The sequence below is a fragment of the Manduca sexta genome, chromosome 21 (genome assembly GCF_014839805.1).
Source record: "Manduca sexta isolate Smith_Timp_Sample1 chromosome 21, JHU_Msex_v1.0, whole genome shotgun sequence".
Classification (NCBI taxonomy): domain Eukaryota; kingdom Metazoa; phylum Arthropoda; class Insecta; order Lepidoptera; family Sphingidae; genus Manduca; species Manduca sexta.
Genome location: NC_051135.1, coordinates 7,740,993 through 7,753,458, shown reverse-complemented (window position 1 = coordinate 7,753,458; position 12,466 = coordinate 7,740,993). Strand labels below are relative to the sequence as shown.

The window sequence follows — 12,466 nt, the reverse complement described above, 5'->3', positions numbered from 1 at the left end:
CATCGATTTAAAATTAAGTTTGCTAGTACAGTCAGCAACAGAAGTCGTTGAACATTATTTGTTTCCAATATTTCCTAATCATTATCATTTACCATAAGTTACTGACTATTTAAAGACAAAACAACTTGTCATAATTGAACTACAAAAGTAGCTGAACGCTGTCAAACCATTCACTGGTAAACATTACTAGCGACAATTATTTATGATCTGTAGTAAATACAAATGTGGCTGAAATTAGCAAATTCTTTATTTTATATACAAGCTTTTTTTCAACAGTCCAGAATTTCAATTAAATTGTTATTCTATAACATACTAGCTTTGGCTCGCTACTCCGCCTGCGTGAAAATGTTTTTCAAGGACTAAAGTCTTGCTTTATATTTACCCGGGATAGAAAGTAGCATATAGCGCTTAAGAGTAATGTAGCTTCCTATTAGTGAAATATTTTAAAATCGGTTAAACAGTTCCTGAGTTTAGCGCATTCAAACAAACAAACTATTCAGGTTTATATAATTATATAATAGTATACATTGAAGTTAATAACCAGAATTATAAATTATTAAGTACGGACAAAACATCATAATATATCAGTAAGTAATATTTTAACATTAATAGGAATAGGTTAGTTACATTTTAAATATCCTATTTTATAGAGCACTGGCCGGTTTAAGGAACAAATATGTAAATTCAAAATTATTGTGGCAGGAGATTCTCTTTGAAGGATTCAAAGCGTAAACGTCAGTTTCTTTTTCATATTTTTTTCAGCTAATCCTTTACTTTGGTATCCATATTGAAATGATAACCTTAATCTGTACTCCTCTTTGGTAAGTGATTTATGATCCGTTTCAATGTTCAGGTGTTTTGTAAATTAGTATCTGTTCATCGACTTTTGTTGCTGATCGTACATAAAATAGTCTATTTCTCCACACAACACATTGGGGTTTATTATTTTCCAGCTTAAGGTATATATAATTTGGGATTAAAAGTGATAGAGGTATCGGTAATTTTTTACAATTGTTTGGATAAAATATAAATACTTAGACGACTATTTCTTGTCATAAGGGTGCGACGTACTTCCCACTAATCAGGGATTGTAGTATTATAGAATTATTATGAGAGATATTTCCTCAATTGTTAATTTCTATAGAAATATAACGACTATCTATTGTACAAGAAAGGTCATTATTAATCAACGTCTATAATATAAAGTGTTGATTGATGATCTAATTTTTAAGAGCATTCTTTGAAATGTTAGTTCATTTCCCGGGTCGGTATTTGGAGCCGGCCTTGAGTTAGATCGCGGATATATAGCAAGGTGACGGTCGGGCGACATTGCGTTTCGTATGATGATATTTAATCTACTTACCCTATTAAAGTAATAAGTCATTTAAGCGGCGATAGCTTAGTTGGTTGTAAAACGGACTGTATAGATGAATGCCCTCAGGTTTAAAACCCAAGGACACACACCTCTGACTTTTATAAAAAAATTATGTGTGTATTCTTTTTGAATTATCGCTTGCTTTAATGGTGAAGGAAATTGAGGAAACCTGCACACCTCAGAAGTTCTCTATAGGAATTTCGAAGGTGTGTGAAGTCTATCAATCCGCATTAGGCCAGCGTGGTAGACTACGATCTTATCCCTCTCAGTAGTTAGAGGAGGCCCGTGCCCAACAGTGGGGCAGCATATAAGACAGGGCTGATATTATTATAAGTCATTTAAAATAATGGTTATTTAAAATAGCCGTTAATAAGTTGGCGCTGGAATCGAGGTCATATTATTTGACATATTCCCCTCATGATTTCTTATGTTTACACCACTGTTAGACATCGAATTGAAACTGGTTTTTGGATTTTACCGCGTTTTTTATATTTTAATTTTTTTCCCGACGTTTTGAAGATTGCAACGTTTTTCTCACGGGGCAGGCTGAATTGTAGCTAGTCCGAAAAGTCAACGCACAATTGTCAATCCGAAAACTGGATTAATTTCAATATTCTTCTCCGTGGCATCAAGTTTTTAAACCGTCAAGTTCTGGATTCAATTCTTATCATATTAAAGTAATAAGTAATAATTAAATATTTTTATGTACCTTGACTAAACATAAGTGCAATGTTCCCCTACGTGATGAATAAAGCATTTTCTTTTTTATTTATTTTTTATAATGAGACCAGGTATAATTAGCTTCACGCGAATTCGGTGCCCTGTGTATCTGCCTGTCCACTTCGAGAACAAACATAATATTTTAATATTGTCATAGCAGAATCACTACATGACAATATACTTACTTAGTACACATAGGTAAACATTGAAATTAAACTAATTTTCCGAATTCTATCGCGGTTTTTTGTATTTTATTTTTCTCCCGACGTTTCGAAGACTTTGCAGCCTTCATGGCCACGGGGGGGACACACAGGTAAAATTGAGACCCTGCAATGAGGCGCACAGAGCTCAATGCACGAAGTATATATAATCCAGACCAACCTTAGCAAAAACAAATCGATTTGATAGATTTTAATCATAGGCCTCGGTAACAATTGTCAGATTTATTTCGTAAGTAGGCCTTGTCATTTCAAGAGAATCGTGTTCAATGTGTTACTAGCGTAACACTTCACGCTATGCTACTTAACGGCCGCTTCGGTCTTGCAGATGAGTGCTGTCGATCGAAAGGTCTTGAGTTCACATTCGAAGTCGGGTATTTTGTGAGGGATTTTTTTTAATAATTTGCCCGGGTTTGAGACTCCAGTAATGGTTGATATGATGCGTGCGATTGCTGATAAAAAACATTTGCAACATCTTTAAGGATGTGTGTTGCGGCAAAACCATCACAGAGTATCCCATGTGGAAAATTGCGTTCAGTTAGAGAACATTATTTAAATAAATGAAATATTATTACAAATGTAAATTGCAGGAGTCCCATAAAAAGACGGGACAGACAGACGAACAATTATAATCTTGTATAAATAGATGCAATACTGTTTCGCTTTTAAGTGCAATATCAGCTGAGATGCTGTCAAATTCAAGTCAGCATCTTAAGGTTGTCGCTATATTATAAACAGATATCAACATCTCAAATGATATCTTAAGTCACAGCATATGATGGATTTTGAGAGCTGAGTTTAGTTTATTGACAGTCGCCCACTCAGCTGAGAACAAGCTCTAATGACAACTTAAGCTTTGTTTATTAAATAGTCCAATACATTAAATGTCTACTTAAGACCATACTCAAAGTTGAGATTGATTAATTAATACGAATTAGTAATGGATTAATATTATAATTTCTACCCCTTTAAAAGAAGGAAAGGGAGAAAATTATAATATAAAATACCGCGATAATATCCGCAAAATAGTTTAAAATAAAACATTGTCTAAATAAACATCACGCCTTTTTCTCCAAAGAGGTAGACAGAGTTGCAACCAGAATTCTCAATTTTCGTCCTGAGTATTCTGTTCCATGCAAAAATATCTAATATTATTTTGCCCGGGATTAGAAACCGGTACCTCAGTATCATATTGTCTAACATTTGCATAAACATAAGAAATTATTAGCATTAGATTTCTTTCGGCACTGAACTCTAGATATAAATCAAATCAAATCATTTTATTTGCGAATACAGGCCACATAGATTATACAGATGTTATGTATTGATGGGAGATCTCGCCATATTCAACCCTTACTGGGCATGCAAATGAGTGAATGGAGACATTTATATCATTCATTAACTTCTATTAAAAGTGATATATATACAGTTCCCTTATTATATTGCTTATCATTATATATGCTTAAATACATAATTAAATTATATCGCAAATTTCAACAACTTCGCTCGTATTTTATGTCAATTTGAAGGTGAAGTTTACTTGGTACCTTGTAAATACATTTGCGATAGCCTTTTTGGTCTGATTGCCCCCTGGCTGTTCGACCAAAGGCCTCTGCCTATATTTGTAGGTCTCAGGTGAGTATTTGCGTAGATACCATGTGTATGTTTATTCGTGGCGGCACTCATTATGTTTTTATTGGTATCCAATAAGGATATAGTATGCAATTACTATATATTATGACATAAGTAATATTTAACAAACTGCCTCCGTGGAGTAGTTATAATGCGTGTGCAGTATGACCACCTTTGAGGTACCGGTTTCGAATCCCTGGTCGGGCAAAATCATATTAGGTATTTCTGCATGGAACGGACTACACATGACGAAAATTGAGTATTCTGGTTGCAACTCTGTCTACCCCTTTGGGAATAAAAGCGTGATGTGAATTTTGTTTTGCATTTAACCGATGTGAACACAGTGCAGTGGTTGGTAGCACTTTATAATTTAAAGTTGGATAGTGGTGTGGCCATTGACCATAGAAATGTATCATAATTGACTTTGATCTTAATTGGGTATCGTCTGCCCTATCGACATTGTTTTCTAATAAATTTGATCTCGGTATATTAGTATTTACTCGTTGAAAATGTCTCATCTCGCAAAAAAACCGTCTAATTCAGTGGGGGGTCGGCGGACGAGCGGCGGGTGCGGGGGTCCGGGGGGTCGCGGGCCCGATCCATCACCGGCCCTGTCACGTGCCATTAGCGAGGCCTATACTGTACGGCTCGGAGAAAATTTGCACGATATTGTATTTTGACAGTGGAATATAAAATATGATATAAAGGAAAAATTATAAAAAAAATGCGCAAACAGGTACAGCAACGTAATTAAAATAAAAAAAAGATAGATAGAAAAATTTGGGATATATTCAAAACAAATATTTCTGTTGCCGACTTTATTCTTAGGGCAACTTTTCTTGATATCTCAAACGACATAAAATATTTTTAAAGTAAGTATTATCATAAAAGTTTCTTAGGCCATCTCTTAACAACGATATTACTTTTCGAAGTTTAAGTTTGGCTCTCTAATTCTGCTTTTTCCATCGAAGTAATGTTGATTAAATACCTCTACAACTCAACCGATAGTCTCTCGTTCGTGTTACTGCATAAATATCCAGTTAACCAAGGAAACAGTGTCACCCCAGCAATCTTCCATAATTATGGTGATATAACAGCATTTATTTTGCATGTTAAATACACAAATCGTGTTTCAAATATTTCTAGTTTCTATATAGGTTAATTGTTACTGCACTTCTAACAACATATAATTGAATTGTCGAGGCAAAGATGCAAATTACACGAAAACGGATATGATTTACTATATCTAGAGTAAATATGATAATTATTTATGGTAATTTCATGATGATTCGAATTACTGTGATGGATTCATTATTGTAAATGTTGCCGCATATTATTTCGACAACGTTTTATTTAAAGCTTTTTTTAAACAAAGAGGGAACATTCTTATCACTTGTATACTGACCAGTTATTCCACACTTTAAATTGCACCTTATTTTAAATAATAGTAATAAAAAAATGTCTTAAGAAAACACAGAAATTAATTTAAATTTAGACTCTATTTTTTTATTTAATTCTACTTAATATTATGTACCTACTGTTCATAATTGTGCTATTAATATCTACGAAAAAAGAAATATATTTACTACAGATTTATATTATTTAGTTCAAAACCGGTATCTTCCTTTCTGTCTAGCATAATATGATCGAATTCCAAAACTTCCTTAAAAACGGTTTCCCTTCCCAATCTTGAGCACTCTGTATAATAAGTTTTTTAATAATGGTACTTTCTCTCAGCCATACCAATAAGAAATTTCTCACAAATAAATGTGTAAACAGCAAATATCTCTATCCGATTGGGGCTTAGCTTGGCGCACACACACACACACACACATTATAATATATGAATTATAGTAAATGCCCCCTACAATACATTCCTACCTAAAGGTCATATATAACTGATAGCTATTACTTGAAACGTGCAGAACTTTATTGAAGTTAGGTAACCTTAGTTAGATAATTAGTAATAAATAGTCTATATATTACTAGAAGAGTAACATTAATTACTTGTTTGGACAGCTTAATTTGGACAGAATTTTTAAAATGAGTCTATGGTTTTAGCAAAGAACTTGTTACTTTAATCAAGTCGGTCCATTTATGCAAACAGTTTGCAGTATTGTTCTATCACTTATAAATAACAGAGAAACTATTAAATATTGATGATTTGTTATGATTACGCGAATCTGCAGAAGAGTCCGAAGGCCACGAAGGCTGTAAAGTCTTCGAAACGTGCGCGTCGGGAGAAAATTATGATAGAAAAACCGCGATAAAATCCGCAAAATAGATTTATTTCGAGATTAGGTATTGAGTTAAAAAACAAACGACATTTTTGCTTCATTTTAATTTTTAATGCTTTGAATGACGAGACGAGCTTACCGTTCTCCTGATGGTAAGCGATACGACTGCCCATAAACAGAAGAAACACCATTCAACACCTTGAATTACAAAGTATTGTTTGGTACGCCACTGCGCTCGACATCCTGAGACATGAGATGTTAAGTTTCATTATGTGCAGTAGTTAGACTGGCTACAATGTTCTTTAAACCGGAATAAAACAGTGACTACACACTGCTACTTGGCGGCAGAAATAGACATTGCGGTGGTACCTACACAGGCGGACTCTCACATATGAAAGACCTATCACCAGTAAATGTTGATAATATCTCATGGGTATTATATCTTCTTATTCCACTAGCTCTTAACACATGATAAGTCGATGCAACATAATATGTTTTCAAACATATTTCATGATTAGCTTAACGTCTTACGATAGCTAATTTGGTACATAATTATAAAAACAAAATAATTGTCACAATATTTTATCACGCTTAGTTGTCGCCGCGAAAAAACATTGTTTTGTTATTAACTTTTAAAAATACTAGGCCTTTTGGCTGCCTTGTAGACCCGTCAATGAGTAGATAAGTAGGCCAGCAGTTGGCAAATCAGAACATAGACATTTCAAAGTAAATGATACTCTGACAAGTTATCGCATTACTGATTAAGAAAGCGTGCCTTTTGAGACACCAGATTTAAAATATGATACTTGTAATTTAAGGTGTTTACTTGATTAAGAAACGGACAGCCCATATTTTCAAATTTAATTATGGATTCCTGTTAGTATAACTAGTTTATTTGTTTATGTCCTATATCAAAAACCTCGCGAAATTGTCCTGCCACGGATCCGTTTAAAAAAATATGATCGGCCGCCATTTTGAAATCTCAACTAGACGTATCACATCCCCTTTAGTTTAAAATCCCACTGATCCGTACAATTGGCGGTTATCCACCCCACACGAGTCTATTGAATTACTGGACCCCATCACCTTGTTGAATCGCAGTCAACGAGGGTTTAAACTTTAGATTTAATCTTCCTTAAGCTGTAAATTTTGGGGTTTAGTGTGGACACTATTTATTGATTTTAAAGCTGATATGTTGACAAAATTGACGTAGTGGCTCGTTCTATATTATATCGTTAGCTCGTTCTATAATAAGTTTTTGTTTGTTAAATTTATCAGCACACCGTCAACGTAAAATTACTTTTACGAGATAAAAAAAAAAATCGTTTGCTTTTTTGAAAAAGTCATCAAAATCATTTCAGCTATATTGGAGATAGCTTGGCTATCAAAAAGCGAAATGGAATTATAAACTTTTGGTTATTAAATTAAATATATTTAAAAAAAATATGTAGATAAATTTACATTATATTGAAATATGGTATTTTTACAGATCAGTCTGGAAATCTCTAGAGAGAAGGACTACTTTCAGCAGTGGACACCTGATGAACATAATTTTTCGTAATGACAAGCACTTCAGTATTAATTTTATAGTTTCTCATCCTGTTGTATCCTCTGAGAGTGTGTTGATATTTTTGTAGCCTTGTGTTGCGTAACCTTAAACTTTAGATACCTACGTGCGTAATGTAGTGTACGCATGATCAGTTCACATTATGATTGATTAACTCCTGCGTTAACAGCCGTTGCTTCCGCATACCAGCGTTTACTAATTTCAAAACAATTAACAAAACAAATAACAATATTTAGTTGTTTGTATATGCTATTATGAAATTAAAGAAAGACATAAGTTTAGTTTTAAATAGTTATCTTTAGATTTAGGCATTACCAGCGAGGACTTGTTTATTTATTAATTTATTTAATAAAATTAAGCCGCAAAACAGATTACAATCAAAATTAAAGCTAATTATAAAATATACAAGCATAAAAACTGGATTGTATTCCTAAACATTGCACCCTTATGCTAGTTAATTACTTAAAGTGCGGACTAAAATAAATTAAGACTATTGAGTACTGGGTATAGTTAAAAAGACTAGCGATAGAGCTAGGAAAAGGAAGGTGGAATACCACAGGTGCTGCTGTGGAACGATTTATTTGTAGGTATTCATTTTATGAAATCGGTGCTTAGTAGCGAAACAGTGTATAATACAAGACTGATATTATAATTAAACAGTAGATGTGATAGAGTGATAATAATGCTGGACAAGGCTATTGTTATATCGGGAATAAATTTCAATTACGTCAAAAATAATTCAAACAAACGCCAAAAAAGAATCGAATCACGAACCTCGTGTTTACCTCTACGTACGGTGCCACTAGATTTTGTTAATATAAATTCACTCTTCTTCAAAATCAGGGCTTTCACTACGCGGCGTTCAAAATTAGAGACTGGTAATTAATTTCGAATGAAGCGAAAGAATTACCACCTTAGTTCTTTACCATGATACTTTACCTTGCTGAGGTTGACCGGTAAAGAATGTCTACGGCTAAGACCGCCTGTATACATTTGTATATTAAGAGCTAAATAAATAAATAAATAAATAAATGCAAAATATACAATATTTCCACGAATGAGTTGTAAGCACACAAAGTCGACATTGCAGATAAGTTTCTGACAGTTTATGTTGTTAGAACACCGAACAGTGAACACTTCGAAACTCGCAACTTGTTGATGGATTGGATGGTAACTTTGAAACTTGGGCCTCGGAGTGAGACGATAGAAATAAACTTCGTGAGGCGTTCATTACATTTTTTATAATAAAGTAGGTGGAATATGTGAATTTTTGAATCCACGTTACTTTCTAATAATAGGTGAGTATAGTAGCAAGCTGTTTCTATATTCCAACGTTATTATACAAGATTCTTGTCACCGTGACATTAAATTAGCAAGAGCTTCGTGCGAATCAGCCGATCAATTACACGAAGAATCAACGCGGCGCGATACGACGCGCGCGATAAATTCGCAGACGCGCTGCTACGAAATCCATTTTTATTATTAGCACATGCAACATGAGCACTAGGGTAGTCACACTATCGATAGTCGATACTGATCGAGTTCTAAAATGAACGATTAAAATCATAATACTTAGTACTGGAAGCTTTCTGGTTTTATAAATACTTCAAGCGCGTTTTTATGTAGATTGGTAAGTAGAAGGATTCCTGTGTATGATGGTAACAAGTTACAACTTACAATTAGCTATTTTTTATTTATTCGGTTATATTTAGTCACCTACTTGGAGTATTCGCATGTATATAAGCTGTGGTCTCGAGGTTCCTGCAGTCAATTTTAAGACGTGCAATACTTTGTGCGGGTTACTCTACCATAACTTACCCAAGACTTAATTCCCAATGCGAACTGATCTGATATCAGTGGCAACTTGCAACATCTAACTTTTTCTAAATGCTTGAAGTGTAAGTAATGCAAGTCCATTTTTCTTCAGGCTAGTAAAATAATAAATTAATAGTGTAAAGGAAGTCGAGTACAGTACACCTCTGGTAGGTAGGTAAATAAAATCATGATCGTTTTCAATAATGATGCTCTAAGTCCTTGCACTTTGAAAGAAGAGCATTTAGACAACCATTAAAGTTTTTGTAGATTCAATTTGCAGTAAATGATATGTCATAAGTTGTAATAAATGAAATGGCTTCGTTAAGTTATATTTAGGTATTGAGGTAAATAAACAAACATTTATGTAGATTGTTTGTCGTTTTTAGCTTCTTTTTGGAACTTATTTTGACTCATCAATACGAATGGATTTTTATCTAGACAAAATTACGTAAAAAAACCTGTAAAAGACGTATGGCACATCAAATCAAAAAATCAAAATTTAGTATATTTTATGTATTTATTTAATTTGTATTTATCTATCGATAGAAATAGCTATACGCATCACTACCCGTAGGTTTATTCACAAAAATCTGTCTTTCGTTGTCCCAGCGCCGTGATGGATCACCGCTCGAAACCCACATTGTGGGGTGAGCAGGAATTATACTTTCATTCACTAATATTGAAGATTGACATTTTCGGTGGCATATTTTTTCCTCTCCAACGTGTCAACGGCTTTGTATTAAGATACATTATGTATTACATAGAGAAACCTTTTGTCAAAGATCCCCGATGAAACTATAAAGGATCCTCAGCAATATTAAAGCGGAAGGTAGAGTATTAAAAATACACAAAAGTGTTATAAATTTAAAACGATTCAACATTATTAGAACTAGTGCATCAACTGATTAACGATAATCACGCTAAGATGGCTGTTCATGTACTCAACAGTAGGGTGTGTCTACTCAATTCGTTATTATCTTCGCGTTACTGTTTCACTGATCTTCAGTCCTACACGAGAATCAGAACTTCTTTCCAATAATTACTTATTGTGTTTGTCCACTCAGTAACACCTCGGAGTCCGGAATTCGTCGTCCGATATGGCGATAGGTACAAATCCTACCACATCATAGGACGGAATACACACGGCGGGAGGTGGGTGCATCAGTTGTGTTTCTGCCTACTACTTCGGGGATAAAAGGCGTGAGTGTCTCTGTGTTAATAATTACAATGTTAATAAGTTTATCCCCTACCACGAGATACAGGAGTTGGTTTATACATCTATAAATACTAGCTTTTGCTCACGACTTCTGTCCTTATAATTTTCACGAACAAAAGAATGAAAATAAAATACAGCTAGGCAGGAAAGTATATGTAGTTCACTAATTTTGCAAATCTGTTTAGAACTTAGAAGACGGGTCATATATGGCGAAAGTGAGTGCCCTAGTTGAACCACTATCTACTCCTTTAATGATATGGTGTGTGTTTGTTTCTTTTTCTTAGTTTCAGAGATTACTCCTACATAGAAACTTTGGAATTGCCTCTACGGGATCTACGCACTAAAGCTAGACGATGACGAAGTAGACGATGCGACGTGACGAAGCTATTGTTTCTGTAGAAACTTGTGTAATACTAATTATACTGATTTTAATTATTTTCCCCCCACTATTTTCTATTAGTGGTCACTCTTAATGAGATATTATTCTTTATCACTAGTGTAATAATACATAATTATCTATGTCGATTATTAATTTTTTGTCTGTAATGTATTTTGTTAAAAGTGTTAAATAAATTAATTTTGCATTGAGCAAATTACATTAATACGGCATCGTCAAATTTAAATCTATCGAATATCCATTATTCCTTAATAACCGGTTCATTGAAGATCGAGGACAGCACATCATTTGCGTTCCGTTCTAATAGCAGTAGTAATAGTTTTTTCATCGTGTTTAAAATAATTACTTCTTCAATCCAAATCAAAACGGTCCTCATAATTTTAAATGATAAATATTGTAATTAAAAAGTGCTTATACTCTTGTTTTTTTATCTTTGTCTTTTTATAGAAGTATAATTATTAATTACATATTGACGAATCAAAAAGAAATTTTTGCAAGGAACGTGATCGTTTTGCAGCTGTCAAAGCTCTTTTAAGTAACCGGAATATAGGCGTAATCATTAACTAACTACACTGTTTAATGTCTTTGGGTATCATACTTCTCTCATTAGGCTTCCTTTTACTTAAAAGTGGTGTCGAGGCTTCTATGTCCAAACAAAGATTACAGTTTGTCGTGTAAGACGACTGGAGCGGCGTATCGTTGGGAAATCTCTGTGTCCAGCGCGATCCATCAAGCTGTCATCGTCGGCTGGCGGGCTCGGCGAACGCATCCGCTGCCATTGTGCTCGCTTTATTGTTTGATTTTATCGCTAGCTACTGGGTAGGTCAGGTTTTTGGAGAAATTGATATAATAATCACAGTAACACCAGATATTTTAGTAGTAGGTACTTTGAATAATTCATTAGTTTTCTTTTAAATACGCAAAATAGATATATTAAATGAAAGTTAAATATAAACTTATTTTTTAATTCATATTATTGAATAAGCTATGATTTTTATGAGCCGGGTGTCGAACCCGAGGTCTGGATATATATATATTTTTTTTAAACTCGAAATAAAGTTACGATTAAGGGCTTCGTACCGTGGTAAGTGCAATTTGCAAAGATTTGTACGGACCAATCTTTGCAAATTGCAATTGCACCACTTGCACCCACTGGGGCATCTATAAGACATTACGCAGCAATTTAGACAAGGACTGCATGCTCTGCGTGCTGGTATCACAGTATAGCTAGTTGTCGATGCTTTGTGTCCTGGATAGTTTTTAATACCTACCATTCTTTCTTTTTAAAA

At 34.0% G+C, this 12,466-nt stretch overlaps 1 long non-coding RNA gene across 2 annotated transcripts; it reads left to right on the top strand.

The window, feature by feature from the left end:
- Positions 1-781: 781 nt before the first annotated feature.
- On the top strand, positions 782-11,175 carry LOC119190033. Of its 2 annotated transcripts, XR_005112731.1 has the most exons (4): positions 782-821; positions 7,672-7,739; positions 10,629-10,764; positions 11,065-11,175. It is a non-coding gene; the product is annotated as an uncharacterized LOC119190033 (long non-coding RNA). The 2 variants fall into 2 exon arrangements; XR_005112732.1 differs by lacking the exons at positions 782-821; positions 7,672-7,739 and adding an exon at positions 8,173-10,393.
- The last annotated feature ends 1,291 nt before the right edge of the window (positions 11,176-12,466 follow it).